The following is a 14,057-nucleotide window of genomic DNA, read 5'->3' on the forward strand; positions in this document are numbered from 1 at the left end:
ATATAATATATATAACATACAAATGTGTTGTCTCTTGATGTGATCAGCAAAGCAGACTGTTAATAGTTTGGGGGGAGTTAAAAGTTGTAGGTAGATTTCTGACAGCTTGGGGAGTCAGTATCCCTAACCTCCAGCATGTTCAAGTGTCAGCTGTTGGGTTGATACATACTAGTTTTTTTTCTCCTCCAATGGGTCAAGAAGCTCCCCAAATCTAAGTGGTGTGTGTGTGTGTGTGTGTGTGTGTGTGTGTGTGTGTGTGTGTGTGTTAGTAATCATTTCTGGTGTGGGGCTCAAAGCCACCACCCCAAGATCAAGAGTTGCATGCTCTTCCAGCTGAGCCAGCCAGGTGTCCCTCCAAATCTGTTTCTAATCTTCTCACTGGCCCTGCAAGATAGATAGAATCTTATTAAGTATTACTAGATCATTTCAGGGAATAAGGTGTCCCTTGGAAAGAAAGGATACTTTCTTTTTAAAGTAGAAATGTGATTCGATGTTAATTTTTAAGAAATTATTGGTGAGAAATGGCAGAAACTGTACTGGAGGTAAAAGGAGTTATGTCAATTGGGGGAAAGTAGATAAAATTGTATTAAAGAGTATACATCTGAATTGTGCTTTGTCCTGTAAACATGAGCTCAGGCAGGCAAGGCTTAGAGCTAAGGGCCATATAGTCTCTTTATTTATGGCATTTTATTTTACTGTATAATAAACTCTTGACTGTACTGCTGGGGGAGTAGCAGCTCTAATTGTCAGAGCAATAGAATTAAGTAGTCAGTTTTATTTCATCTTCAGTTGAATACCTTTATTTTGGGGGGATAATTTTTTTCTTTTTTTTTTTTTAATTTAAATTCAATTAGCCAATGCATAGTACATCCATCATTAGTTTTTGCAGCTTTTAAAGATGCACCTGTACTTTTCTATTTTGTTAAGTTTACTCTCTGAGGATAATTTAAGGCTTTTATTGTACCGTAGATTAAGAAAGTGTAACAGTAGAGGAGGGCAGTCACTGCTTGGTTTTTATTTATGTGCTTTCTCCCAAGATGTGTGGCGGCAGCGCAATGGTTTTAGCCCCACAGCATGTACACGGCCTGGCACCCACAGGCTCGCCTGTGCCTTCAGACCCTGTTTAAATGCAGATTTCCTGGTGTCCCTGCACTGTTGAACATGAGACTATTCCTGGAAAGTGTCCTCTGAAATAACAAATGATCACCATTTTCCAAACTTGATAAACGTACTGAATGAGCTTCTTTAAAAGCAGTGCTCTCAGCCTTGGCCAAACAGCAGAGCCATCCAGAAGCTTTAAAAACTGCCTCTGCTTCCACTCCCAGAGATCGCATGGAATGGAGTGGCGCCCTGGCTTCAGGAGGTTTTATTTTTATTTATTTTTTTTTAAGATTTTATTTATTTATTTGACAGAGAGAAATCACAAGTAGGCAGAGAGGCAGGCAGAGAGGAGGAAGCAGGCTCCCTGCTGAGCAGAGAGCCCAATGTGGGGCTTGAACCCAGGACCTGGGATCATGACCTGAGCTGAAGGCAGCGGCTTAACCCACTGAGCCACCCAGGCGCCCCTTCAGGAGGTTTTAAAACTTCTTGGGTATTTCTGATGAACAGCCAAGACTGAGAACCACTGTTTTAAAGGAATAATATTCTCTAAGTAGCCCCCTCCCCCACACCATGTTGCTTTAAATTATGTTTATTATGGTAGTGTTTAAATATGTACAAACTGACAGCAGGTTGAAATTCCTTATGTATGTAGTTGTTTGGTGTGTTTTTTTTAAAGATTTTATTTATTTATTTGACAGATAGAGATCACAAGTAGGTAGACAGAGAGGGGGAGGCAGGCTCCCTGCTGAGCAGAGAGCCTGATGCAGAGCTCGATCCCAGGACCCTGAGATCATGACCTGAGCCAAAGGCAGAGACTTAACCCACTGAGCCACCCAGGCGCTCCCTTATGTATATAGTTATATATAAAACCCATTAATGAATGAAAAAACCTCAAAATCAGTAAATTCAAAACAACATTCATGTATATATGGATGTAATTTTCCTGAGGCTTTTGTGCATGCTTTTCTTTCTGTCTAGTCTGGTAAATTCTCTTTGCCACCTGCATCAGTCTGGGCCCAGTCAGGAGATAAAAGCACACAGTAATGTAAACAGGGAAAGTTTCTTACAAAGAAGAGTTAAGCTGTGATGACAAAGTCACTGCAGAAACCATACGGGACCTAGGGCTGAGGGAGAGTCCCCAAGGAAGGCTGGGGTTCAGACTCGCTGAAGAAGGGGGAGTTGCAGCCCTCCGAGTGGCAGAGCAGCTCCGTGATTTGCCCAAGTTGGTGAGTCTGCAGTTGCCGGGCAGCGACGGGACTGGCTCCGGAAAGCCACAGCCATTAGCGGGTCACAGGGCCGGCTGCACAGGCCAGCGGGGTCTGGGGGGCAGCCTTCCCCGGGGGCAAACTGCAGCTGATGGCCGCCCATGTGCTGAGCAGGTAGGAGAGTCATCAGCGCAGCAGGAGACATGGAGCCCGCCGGGTCCCAGATGGGAGGGCCCTGTCCTCAGCAGGACCACAGGAGTGGAGTGTAGGGGCAGGGCGAGCAGCCTGAGGCCTGGGGCGCACGGTGTCTGTTGAAAGGGTCTCGGGCAGTTGGTTCTAGTCCGTGAGCCGCAAGGTTGCTGAGGGACCACCCTTTCTGGCCCGTGGCTGGGGTCATCACCGGTGTCCTCACAGCTGCATGCTCAGTCGTGCTCCCTGGAAAGGAAGAACTACCTAAAGGAACTGCCCGTTAACTGCAGAGCAGTGTTGAAGATTGAATTTGGAGTCGCCCAACAGCAAATTGGCATCTGACCCGCCGCCCTGTGCCAGCCAAATGTTTTTGCAGTGTTTAAGGCCCAGCTTACAGGCTGCCTGACCCTTCCGAGTGGTGTTACCCTGTGCTGTGCTCCCATGTATCCTTACAGTAGCTCACCATGCTGTGTAGGAATCTTTGTTTAAAAACTAATTGCTCTTGGGGTGCCTGAATGGGTCAGTTGGTTAAGCGTCAGACTCTTGATTTCAGCCCAGGTCATGATCTCAGGGTCATGAGATCTAGCCCCACGTTAGGCTACACCCTGAGTGTGAATTCTGCTTAAGATTCTCTCTTTCCCCCTCCCCCCACCCCAAAGCTCTCTCTTTCTCTAAAAAAAAAATAAAATCAATTGCTCTTTGGGACACCTGGGTGGCTCAGTCCTTTAAGTGTCGCACTCTTGATCTCAGCTCAATTCTTGATCTCAGGCATGAGTTCGAGCCCTGTGTTGGACTCCACACTGGCCATGGAGCCTACTTGAAGAAAAATTGCTCTTTCAAAAAATGCCATGTAGGAATCTTTTTTATTTTTTTATTTTTATTATTTTTTTTAAGATTTTATTTATTTATTTGACAGAGATCACAAGTAGGCAGAGAGGCAGGCAGAGAGAGAGAGAAAAGGAAGCAGGCTCCCTGCAGAGCAGACAGCCCGATGTGGGGCTTGATCCCAGGACCCTGGGATCATGACCTGGGCCGAAGGCAGAGGCTTTAACCCACTGAGCCACCCAGGCGCCCCGCCATGTAGGAATCTTATTTAAAAAATAATTGCTTTCTCTTGGCAAGGATGCCCGTTCCCACTGTTGGTGGGAATGCAAACTGGTGTGTCCACTCTGGAAGACAGTGTGGGGGTTCCCCTAAAAGGAACTGCCATCCAGCAGTTGCACTACTAGGTAATGACTCAAATACCAATTTGCAGGGTTACATGAACCCTGATGTTCACAGCAGCATTATTAGCCATCGCCGAACTATGGGAAGAGCCCAAGTGCCCATCGATTGATGAATGAATAAAGAAGTTGTGATATGCACACACGCACACACACACACGAAACACACAATGGAATATTACCCATCAAAAAAGGATGAAATCTTGCCATTTGCCACGACGTGGATGGAGCTAGAGAGTATTATGCTGAGCGAAATAAGTCAGAAAAAGAAAAATCCCTTATGATTTCATTCATGTGGAATTTAAGAAACAGATGAACATGGGTGGGCAGGAGGAGAGACAAACCAAGAAACAGACTAGACTATAGAGAACAAACTGAGGGTTGCTGGAGGGGAGGTGGTAGGGGGTGGGTTAAATGTGTGTTGGGGATTAAAAGAGGGCACTGGCTATGATGAGCACCAGGTTTTGTATGTAAGTGCTGAACCACTAAATCCTACACCTAAAATTAATATACTATGTGTTAACTAACTGGAATTTAGATTAAAACTTGGGGGAAAATCTAAGAAAAAATTTTGTTTTTTCAAGCAAATGTATAAATTACAGTATGCTTGAGAATCACTTCCAAAGATTCTGATGTGGTTGGGCTAGGATGGAACCCAGTAATCTGCATTTTTGATAGGTAGTCTGGAGGATGCTGAGGATGTGGCTTCTGAGATGACAATGAGAGCTGTGGGTCTGGGGCTGGACCGTAGGGACAGTGTCTTACTCCGTTTTGTACCGTTACTGCCTGATGCGCTCCCGGCTAGAAGCATGGTGTTCGGCACCTGGGCGGAACGAAAGACTCTGGAAGCACAAACACGGTCGGGGGCCCCTGAGAAGTGGGTGGCCCAGAGAGGGGCCTCCTGTTTCCCGCTCCTTCTCAGAGTGCCTTTCCACCTTCTGTCTACGAAGCTCAGCCTGACCTAAAACTCCCTGCAGCTAATGTTTTGTTGTTGTTTGATCTAAAATGGACATCATACCAATGCCACCTTTCTTTGTTTTATAGGGAGAAAGAACAAGAAACACAAAAAGAGGAACGTTTGATGGAAGAAAAGAAAAAGAAAAAGCAGGAAGAAAAGAAAAAGAAGGAAGGTGCTCAGAAAAAGGTGTGGCTGGCGTTCCTCCTTCACTGTCTGTGATCGCTGTGTGTATCATCCGCGTTGTCGCAGGCGTCATGGTAGAGTTGCGTTTTACGACCTCAGAAAATCAATATGTTAAATCCATAATTAGCAAAAGATAGATGTCCTAGTGAAATAAATACAGAGTGACAGCCACAGAATGTCTTTCTTAAGGAACCTAGAAATAGTAGAGCTGAGTTTTAAGGAGGTCTGATTTTCGTTATTGGTGGTAAAGAATGTTCATACTATTCCCCTTACTGTGAACTGTCCAGAACAACCATGTCTTGAGAAACGAAATGAAAAGGGCCGTGTAACTGATTTTATTAGGAAAGCTAGAAATAATTTTTGCAGGTTTGGCAAATGTTCTCTTACAAATCCTATCAGTAAATGTTAAAAATTAAAAGGCTTTCTGTAAATCTTATCATCTCATTTGAATCTTACTACATTTACTATTCCGAGTTAGGCTGTTTGTTGTTGGTCTTGCCTAGTTTAGATGTACCTTTTAATTTAAACCATACCTTTTGGCCTGTGTTAAAATACAGAGTTCTGATGAGCTACCAGATAGGGTTATGTTTGCCTTTAGGTCAGTATTTGCAGGTAATAGCATGTGGACTATGTGTTTTCCCAGTAATAAATTTTAATAAATTGGGCAAAAACTTGTTTTGAAAATTTCCAGTATTAAATTCTGCTTATAAAATTTCATAGATGTGCACATTCTACACATTATTATTCCTAAAAAGAGTTTCTGATTTTTTTTTTCAGGCTGCTGATCAAAAAACCAAAGGTAAGTTTATTTTATTTGGGGGTGGTGGTACATTTTATGGCAGCACCACACTCTTTATGATGAAGATGACTTTTAATTGATAGTTAAAAACAAAGAATCTAACTCTGGCTTTGAATCTTTGAATTTTCTTTTTATCCCTGTGTATTTCTGCATTTATCACTGGTTTCACCTCCGTATTTCATTGGCATTTCATCTAAAATGCCTAAAGAATGTTGTGTTCACTTTCTGAACAATGCTTTTTACTTTTCCTTTGGTTTGCTTTCCACCAAACAAGGACGAAACTGATAAAGGTGATCCGATTTGAATAAGAACAGCCCAAAGATACTGCATTTTTTTGAAACTTCCAATTTCTGTTTGCCCGACTGTATAACAAAAAGAGGTATATATTCTTTCTGTATGCCCTCTTTGCTAATTGATAGGTAGAAGATTTTTTTCTTTTCTTCTTTTTTATTTTCTAAGTTAAAACTTTACTTGTTAGTAGCGGGTATTGGAAACACACGTAGTTCCCCCAGTAACAGAGGCGTCCCTGGGGTTTGCTGGAGAAAGGACACAGCGGAGGCTGCTCTGGGAGCCTCTTCACCCTGTGCTCGCCCTGGTCCCGGGCTGTGCAGTGAAAGAGGGGCGTGTGCGTATGAGCCGCTTCCGCCCGCCCGGTTGAATTTGGGGCCAGTTACTTCATTTGTCCAAGCCTCAAGGATCTTCTGCTGAAAGTGAGAAAGCTGGTGAGTGAGTGGCTCCCACTTCATAAAGCTCCTGTGAAGATTAAATGAGATCATGTATGCAGAGGGCTCGGTGCCCAGCACGTAGTTGGCGCTCAGGAAGAGTGAGCTAGAACTAATTGTTAGGATGGTAAAGATTCTGTTGAACGCATGTTCAAATTGTACGCGCAGGCAAGAGTGCTACGAAGACTTAGCTTGCTTCTCAGGCGGTGATTGGTAGCAACGGCGGCGCCGCTGTCGTTAGTAGCGCACCACTACTAATACTCTACCTTCATTTGGCATCGTAGAGTTTCCAAAGTGAATTTTATTTACATGACTGCATTCAGACTTCATAACTAAGCAGGGCAGGTGGTAGGTGACTATGGAGACACCGAGGCTGACACGCGAGTTAAGGGGCTTGAGCCGGGCCTCTGACCTCCGTGCAGTGGGCCTCCGGGCACCGGCACCAGGGTCACGGTAAGATGGGATTTCGTGTAAAGTAAATATTATAACGCAGCCCAGTTCCCAGAAAGGAATTTGTCTCTCACTCTCAGAAGCAGTATGAATGTATAGCGTACTTTTCCAGAAGACCTGGAGGGTTGTGGTACATAGTTGTATTAGCAGGTATGATCTTGAATAAGAAAGAATGGTTTCTTCCACTTGTCGTTTAAAACTACAGGATTGTTGTTCTGAGTCATCTCTTTTCTTTTTTTGTTTTTTGGTTTTTCTTTTCAAACATTCTGAGACGTTTTTATAACCTGATTGAATATCAGCCATATTCTGTTGTCATTTTCAGTGTTTTCTCTTTGTGGAGTAACAAATTGCTTATGGTCGTATAATGATCCTGCCACACTACATGGAATTATTGTTTCACGTTAGAGTTCTGATGAGCATTTCCTTGCTTACTCCAAAGTCTGCCGGTGTTTCCTCTTCTCCTTTTATCGTCTCTAAATTACTGCTCCTTTGGGTCTAATTTGTCATCAACTGTACTGACTGTAGCTAGCCTTAGTGCACATAATAATAATGATTATTAATGTGTCCTAAACAGAAAAAAAAAGCTTTTTAAATTATACATAGTCTAACAGTGCTGCTTGGTAATTCATTAATGAATATTAGCAGTATCAAGGTTTAAATTTTTCTCAGATGCTCCGTTATTACTCGTTCGAATCAAAATTAATTCCCTACAGGGAGCTGGTTCTGAATTTCCGACTGGAGATGTGCGTTGGACAGCACAGGCGGGGCCTGCTGCTCCCCTCATTAACACTTCCTCATGCCCTGCCCCTCACAGAGCTGCACTGAGCAGTTTGAAAGCCTTGTATGAGCCTTTCCACAAACAAAATAGTTTCTTATAATTTCTGCTGAATGTTGTCTTTGCTTTATCAGTGACTCAAGAAGGAGGTAGCTGAGCACAATTACCTCTTGTGCCTTTAGTGATATTCTAGATGCCCTCACAGTTGGGGGAAGGCAGTCAGATGTAATCTTACCTATATGTTGAATTTCTGCTGTGGAGGACCAGTATCTGAGTGTTGGGCACTGTATAATGGGTTTTGCTTAGGTAATCAGTAATCTCTCCTTTGTTTTGGGCTTAGGTAATCAGTAATCTCTCCTTTGTTTTGGGCACTGCCCTTAATTTGGGCACAAATAATAGTAGCTTTAGGAACGCCTGGGTGGCTCAGTTGGTTAAGAGGCTGCCTTCGGCTCAGGTCATGATCCCAGCGTCCTGGGATCGAGTCCCACATCGGGCTCCTTGCTCGGCAGGGAGCCTGCTTCTCTCTCTGTCTCTGCCTGCCACTCTGTCCGCATGCGCTTGCTCTCGCTCTCTCTCTGACAAATAAATAAATAAAATCTTTAAAAAAGAAATAGTAGCTTTATATGTGATGTGATGACTTTGTGAGCCTAAATTTTCCATATTGTGTTCTGGGTTTTTTATGGAGTTGATTTTTTCTAAGGATTAATTATAATACCCATAAATGAGAAGTAATTTTAATTCATTGGTTTTGGCCAGATTTTCTAAAGTTCATAAAATAGAAAGATAAGTTTTCATACAAAAAGCACGAAGTGAATTATATCACGTATGAAAGCGAGTATCTTTATGACCCAACATGTCTTGAACTCCATATGATTAATGCTTTATGATTTTGAGTCATATACTTTTATAAATTTATTCATTATGATTAGTCTCCTAATCTTTCTTGAAAGGACTATAATTTAAGTTTTGCAGTTGGGTATTAACTTTGCCATGCATTCAATTTGTAATGCTACTTTTAAGAAAATCTTTATGTGCTTTTGTTAATGTAGATCAGTTCTTTCAGGCCTTAGGTTGAGCGATAAAGGTTCTGGGGTCGGGGATTGTTTGCTCTGCTCTGTGTTCCTGTTAAGGCTCATTCTAAACATGGTTTTCTCAGTATGAATGAAGGTAAGCACTGAAGTTTAAAGGGTGCTTTCCTAGTTCCACAGTCAGATCTAGATACAAACAAATACGAGTGAGAGCCCTCATCTCTGCACTTGGCCGGTCGGGCCGCGCTGCTGCGGAGGAGAGTCAGCTCCGTTTGCTCGACGCGATACACAGCGGTCAGGGCTGTAAGGCATCACATCTGTGTTTTCCTGAATTACACTGTATCATAGAATCAGCAGATTCCTTGAGTTTACGTGTGTTCATATTCTCATCCACATAACCAAAACAAATAGGATTTTGAGTGTATGAGTCACCCTTAGAAGCAGTAGCTGAAAGTCTCATTAGTGTGCTTTGCACAGTGTATTTTATGAAATATGGCATTTTGTTGGCCTGTCTGCAAAATTAATAAAATCTTGAAGTTTGAAGGGTCCTTAGAGATTCTCCAGTTCCTTCACTGGTTTGGAAATGAGATTCAGAGAGGTGGAACAGTTTGCACAGATTTTGACAGCTGTACTTCGTGGCAGAACTAGAACCCTCTTCCTCTTGCTGTCAGTTACAGCTTCGTCCTGCTGTCATATGAAGGAGACATCAGTATCGTTGATCCGTTATCACTACAGTCATTCATCTTAGGAAGTAACTTAGGATCTTTTCAAATAAGGCTGGAAGAAATTCCTAAGAGATTGGTTATGTGACAGATCTTTATGGGATATGGGATCTTAGAGGATTTTAAATATTAGATGGCTTTCTTTAGCCATGTTGTTCTGTGTTTAAAGCGACTACTTAATTTTACTGTTAAAACCCTGACAGAAAGAAGATATAATACGTGCATTAATATTTTTTCCATGGGAACAAAAGAAAGTATATTAAGATGTGGTATTTTTCCCCTAACATATAGGCAACTTGTAAGGACAAAATTTTTGGGAAAAAAACCAACAACTCAGCAGGTATATACATATAAATTCTTCATCGAATTTTAGAAGGAAGGAAGTATAAATCCACAGGGGCAGGGAGGCGGCTCGGTGCTTCTGCTACAAGCCCTTTAACAGCATCTTCTTGATGGCCCTTTACTAAATCTCAGATAAAGTAAAAGTCCATGTCTCTGTTTAGCTTAACTAAACTCTGACGTTAAATGTAGAAGCAGTCCCAAGTTAGAGAAAGTTACAGCTCTGAAGGAAGCCAGCAGTCTGCCCTCTGAGAAATCACTTAACAGGCTACTTTCTTTGCTTTGCCCTTTTTTTTTTTTTAAAGGTTTCATTTATTTATTTGACAAAGATCACAAGTAGGCAGAGAGGCAGGCAGAGAGAGAGGAGGAAGCAGGCTCCTCGATGAGCAGAGAGCCCGACGCGGGGCTCGATCCCAGGACCCTGGGATCGTGACCTGAGCTGAGGGCAGAGGCTTTAATCCACTGAGCCATGCAGGCGCCCCTTTGCTTTGCCTTTTAAACCGCTTTATTAAGTTAAACTGGCACACGGTAAACTACGTGTATTTGAAGAGAGCGGTTGAGGAAGGCTCCGTATGTGTGCTCCTGCGAGACTGTCCTCACGGCCGGCAGGTCAGCCATCACGCCTGGAAGTCTCCCTGCGCCCAGCTTCATCGGTCCAAAGGCGAACACTGGCCAGCTCCCCGCCCCTGCATGAGGTTTTCTTTTCTAGATTCTGGTTAGACCAGTGGAACCACGCGGGGCGCGCTCCGGGCTTCTCTCGCTCAGAGTGACGTGTGTCCGCAGCTCGCTCCTCCTCACTGCCGAGCGGGGCTTCCGCTGTTTGGGCATCGCAGTCTGTCCTTTCACCTGACCCTGGACGTCGGAGTTGTTTCTAGTGTCTAGTTTCGTGAATAAAGCTTACGTGAGCTCTGGAATCCGAGTCTCCATACGGATGTGCGCTTTGCCTTCTCTGTGGTAGACGTGTGGGGGTGGAATGGCTGCCTCCGAGGGTAGACGTTTGACCTTCAGGAAGCTGCAGAACATTTTCAAAGTGGTTCCCCAGTGCTACCTCCTTACCGGTACTTGGAAAATCAGTCTTGATCATTGTAGCCATTCTGATGGGTGTGTGGCCATCTCTCGCTGTGCTTTTGATTTGCGTTTCTGTAATGTGGTGGTGTGGAATGTTACTGGCATGTGCTTTTCTGCTGTGTATCTTTGTCGAATATTCAGATATGTTGCTACTTTATAAAAGTTGAGTTACTTGCTTGCTTTTTCCAGATTGGCTTCTAATACACATTGACTCTAGAGTCAGGCAGAAAGACGCGTCCCTGCCCATCGCTTCCTTCGTATCCCATCAGTTCCCGTCCTCGCGTGCGCGCAGCTGTTTGTAAGACGGTCCTTTCGGAAGATACGCACTTTTAGCGGCAATCACATTTTGTCTCACTTTCAACATACCTACTAAAGATTGCATTAGTAAATGAGCTGTTAGTCACATTTTGCTATCTAGAGTTGTCATGTTAGTTCATTAAATCAGCAGTTAACAAATATCTATCAGATGGCAGAGATAAGTAAGTTCCCTGTTCTCAAAGAGACGCACTAGTAGGGAGGGTTGGTTATATAAGCAAATGGTGCACTAAAGTGTCCTGAGGGTCGTAATCTGTTTATCCCACATCTTCTACCTGAAAAGACTTAACTCCATTCACTTGGTCATGTTTCTATCCACTGTTTATGTCCCTGTAAGAAAAAATGACCTGTTTTTAAAAATAAGTGAGAAAACTGGGGGAAAGGCAAAAACTGCTTTAGAATGAAATGAATGCACGCTAGGGTTGGCCACTTTCCCAGTTGTCCCCAGGTTAGCCATGAAAATGAGACAAGGGAGAGTGCCTTATCCCAGCCGTTCTGAACCCACCCATGAGGCCAGTAGAATGGAGCACTCTTTAACAGTCTGTCCTAGCAAAAGGAGTTGAAGCTGGAGGTGTGGAGGGCAGGGAGACCAGCTCATACAGTCCGTCTTAGGACTTTAGATTTGACCTTTCAGACCAGAGGGAGCCACAGGAGATTTTAAGTGAGAGAGTGACTTAATGAGATCATCATGAGATACATTGTAGAAAGATCATGGAACATGCCAGACTGAAGACGAATGAGACAGTCGGAGAGAACTGATGCAGCCGGTGCAGTTAGACCGCTGCACACTTCACGTTCTAGATGACGGCTCCGTGGTGAGGGTGGACAGGAAGGGTCGTGTGGTAGAGCCGGCAGAACTTGGAGACCAACCGGGTTACACGTTTGATCCAGCAGATGCTTGCCGAACACCTGTTTGCCTGGCACTGGTCCCTGTGGGGAGAAAAAGATTAAACAACAACAACAGATGCACTCCACACCCTCTCGCACCCTCTTGCAGCTTCGCGTCTTACAGGGAATGGGCAGAAACCTCAATCAGGATGCTGCGTGTGTCGTCACTGACTGGGATGGCCACTGTGAAGGAAGAAGAACATGGTCTAATGACAGCATAGAACAAAAGACCTGGAACCAGGCCGCAGTGAGCAAAGGCATCCCCAGTGATGCTGAATCGCGCGCCGTCTGACGGATGGAGAGAAGGCAGCTAGGCCAGGCAGAGTAGAGGACTCGCGGGCTTCCGCATTCAGAGGGGACAGCACTCGCAAGGGCTGACTGGCCCATGTGGCATTCTCCAGGAACTAAGCAGAAAAAAGCTGGCGTAGAAGGCGAGTTGTCAGCAAGGGGGAGAGTGGTGTCCGTGAGGCTAAGGTAGATGGGGACCCAGTGTGCTCCGGGCATGTAGAGTTGGAATATTCCTCTTTTTTTTTTTTTTTTCCCTTTTTTAAAGATTTTATTTATTTGACAGAGCAAGAGAGCACAAGCAGGGGAGCAGCGGAGGGGGAAGGAGAAGCAGATGCCCGCTGAGCAGGGAGCCCGACGTAGGGCTTGATCCCAGGATCCTGGGATCATGACCGAACCGAAGGCAGATGCTTAACCATCTGAGCCATCCAGGCCCGCCTGGAATATTCCTTTTAAAAATCAGATGGCAACATGGCTGATTTCCCTTCCCCTCCCCATCCCTCTTTGACTGGATGTTGGCATAGTCTGACTCGGGCTCCCTCTTGTGGCAGCTCTAGGATCCCGCGCTTTGGAGGACAAACATCCCAGGATTATTGCTGGTCCACGATTTGTACATTTATTGAAGAAAACACACAGTCCTACCACACGGGGCAGTACGCATGCTCTGAGAGAACACATTTCAGATGTGATTCCACTTAAAACTTCTGTGTTTCATGAGATTTAGAATTTGCTGGTTTTCAAGAGCTTGTTCAATTACGGATGGTCGAGCGTGGAAAGAGACGAGGTCAGCCTGGAGGTGAGCAGGGTGAGAAGCTGTGCACTGGGGGGCTCTGTTTACCCTCCGTGTCTGTCCAGTGTGTTGCCTCATTCAGGGAGTATTTCTGGTTAACGTTCCGTATGGAGAAGATGATAGAAAAGCCAATATGTATTCGTGCTGTGTTTGTTACTTGCCTTTAACATACGCTGTTATCAGAAGTTTTATTTTGATATTCTGAATCTGCCAGCTCTTGCTTAAAAGAACTTAGAAACATTTGCCTGTATGATAAATAGTACATTTTTTTAGAGTAGAAGAATCCAAGGACCAAAACAATGTAATTTTCTAATAAAATGGTTCTTACTGTTAGTAGTCATTATTAAAGTAAATTTATTTTAACAGTCATATTATCCAGTCTGATGTACTAAGAGTAGCACTTAATTTAATTTCATGCTTTTTAGAGAGGTAACTGCAGTACACTAGAATAGAAAATATCTCTGAACAGCGTTCTCTCATGAGCAACAGGCAGCAAGATGATGTAGTTAGCAGTTAATGAGTTTGTGCTCATTTTGAGTTGAGCTTCCGAAGTTGCCATGGCGACAGACCGGCCAGAAGCCGTCAACAGAACACACAGAAGGCCACCGCTTGGTACCCCACCGCGAGTGCCAGTAAGCCCGGCAGCTGGCCCCTCCTGCACGCGGCTGTCTCCCCCTCACCTCTTGCTGCTCTGAGGAACTTCTTGCCGCAGCCTTGCCTGCCGCGTAGGTGGCAGAAGAGATTGTGATAATGAAAATCTTCTTGGACTCACAGATCATTTTAGCCCTGGAAAATAGTTCTCTTTTATATATGTTTCAGTAAATGTAAATTTTAAATTTTAAGAAACTCTGAATCTTGGAGTATATATTCTGAAATAGCTAGGTTTAATGATTTTTGAGTATTTTTCTTCTGTCATTGTGTGGTATCTGTACAAAAGAGAAATTCTGTGTTTTATCATACAAAAACTTCTGTGTCTTTGGGCTCATGAGGAAACTGTATTAAATTCTTAGACTAATT

General features: G+C 43.9%; 1 protein-coding gene across 1 annotated transcript in view; it reads left to right on the plus strand.

Annotated features, from left to right (window-relative positions):
• Positions 1-4,804: 4,804 nt before the first annotated feature.
• The window catches only part of LOC111160391 (trinucleotide repeat containing 6C), a 94,545-nt gene continuing 85,292 nt past the window's right edge, over positions 4,805-14,057 (plus strand). The window contains exons 1-2 of the mRNA XM_022523480.1: positions 4,805-4,862; positions 5,637-5,658. The gene's annotated coding sequence lies outside the window, so the exon portion shown is untranslated. The remainder of the gene's footprint in view (positions 4,863-5,636; positions 5,659-14,057) is intronic.

Source organism: Enhydra lutris, unplaced genomic scaffold, assembly GCF_002288905.1.
Source record: "Enhydra lutris kenyoni isolate GAN:26980312 unplaced genomic scaffold, ASM228890v2 scaffoldscaffold75, whole genome shotgun sequence".
NCBI classification, from domain to species: domain Eukaryota; kingdom Metazoa; phylum Chordata; class Mammalia; order Carnivora; family Mustelidae; genus Enhydra; species Enhydra lutris.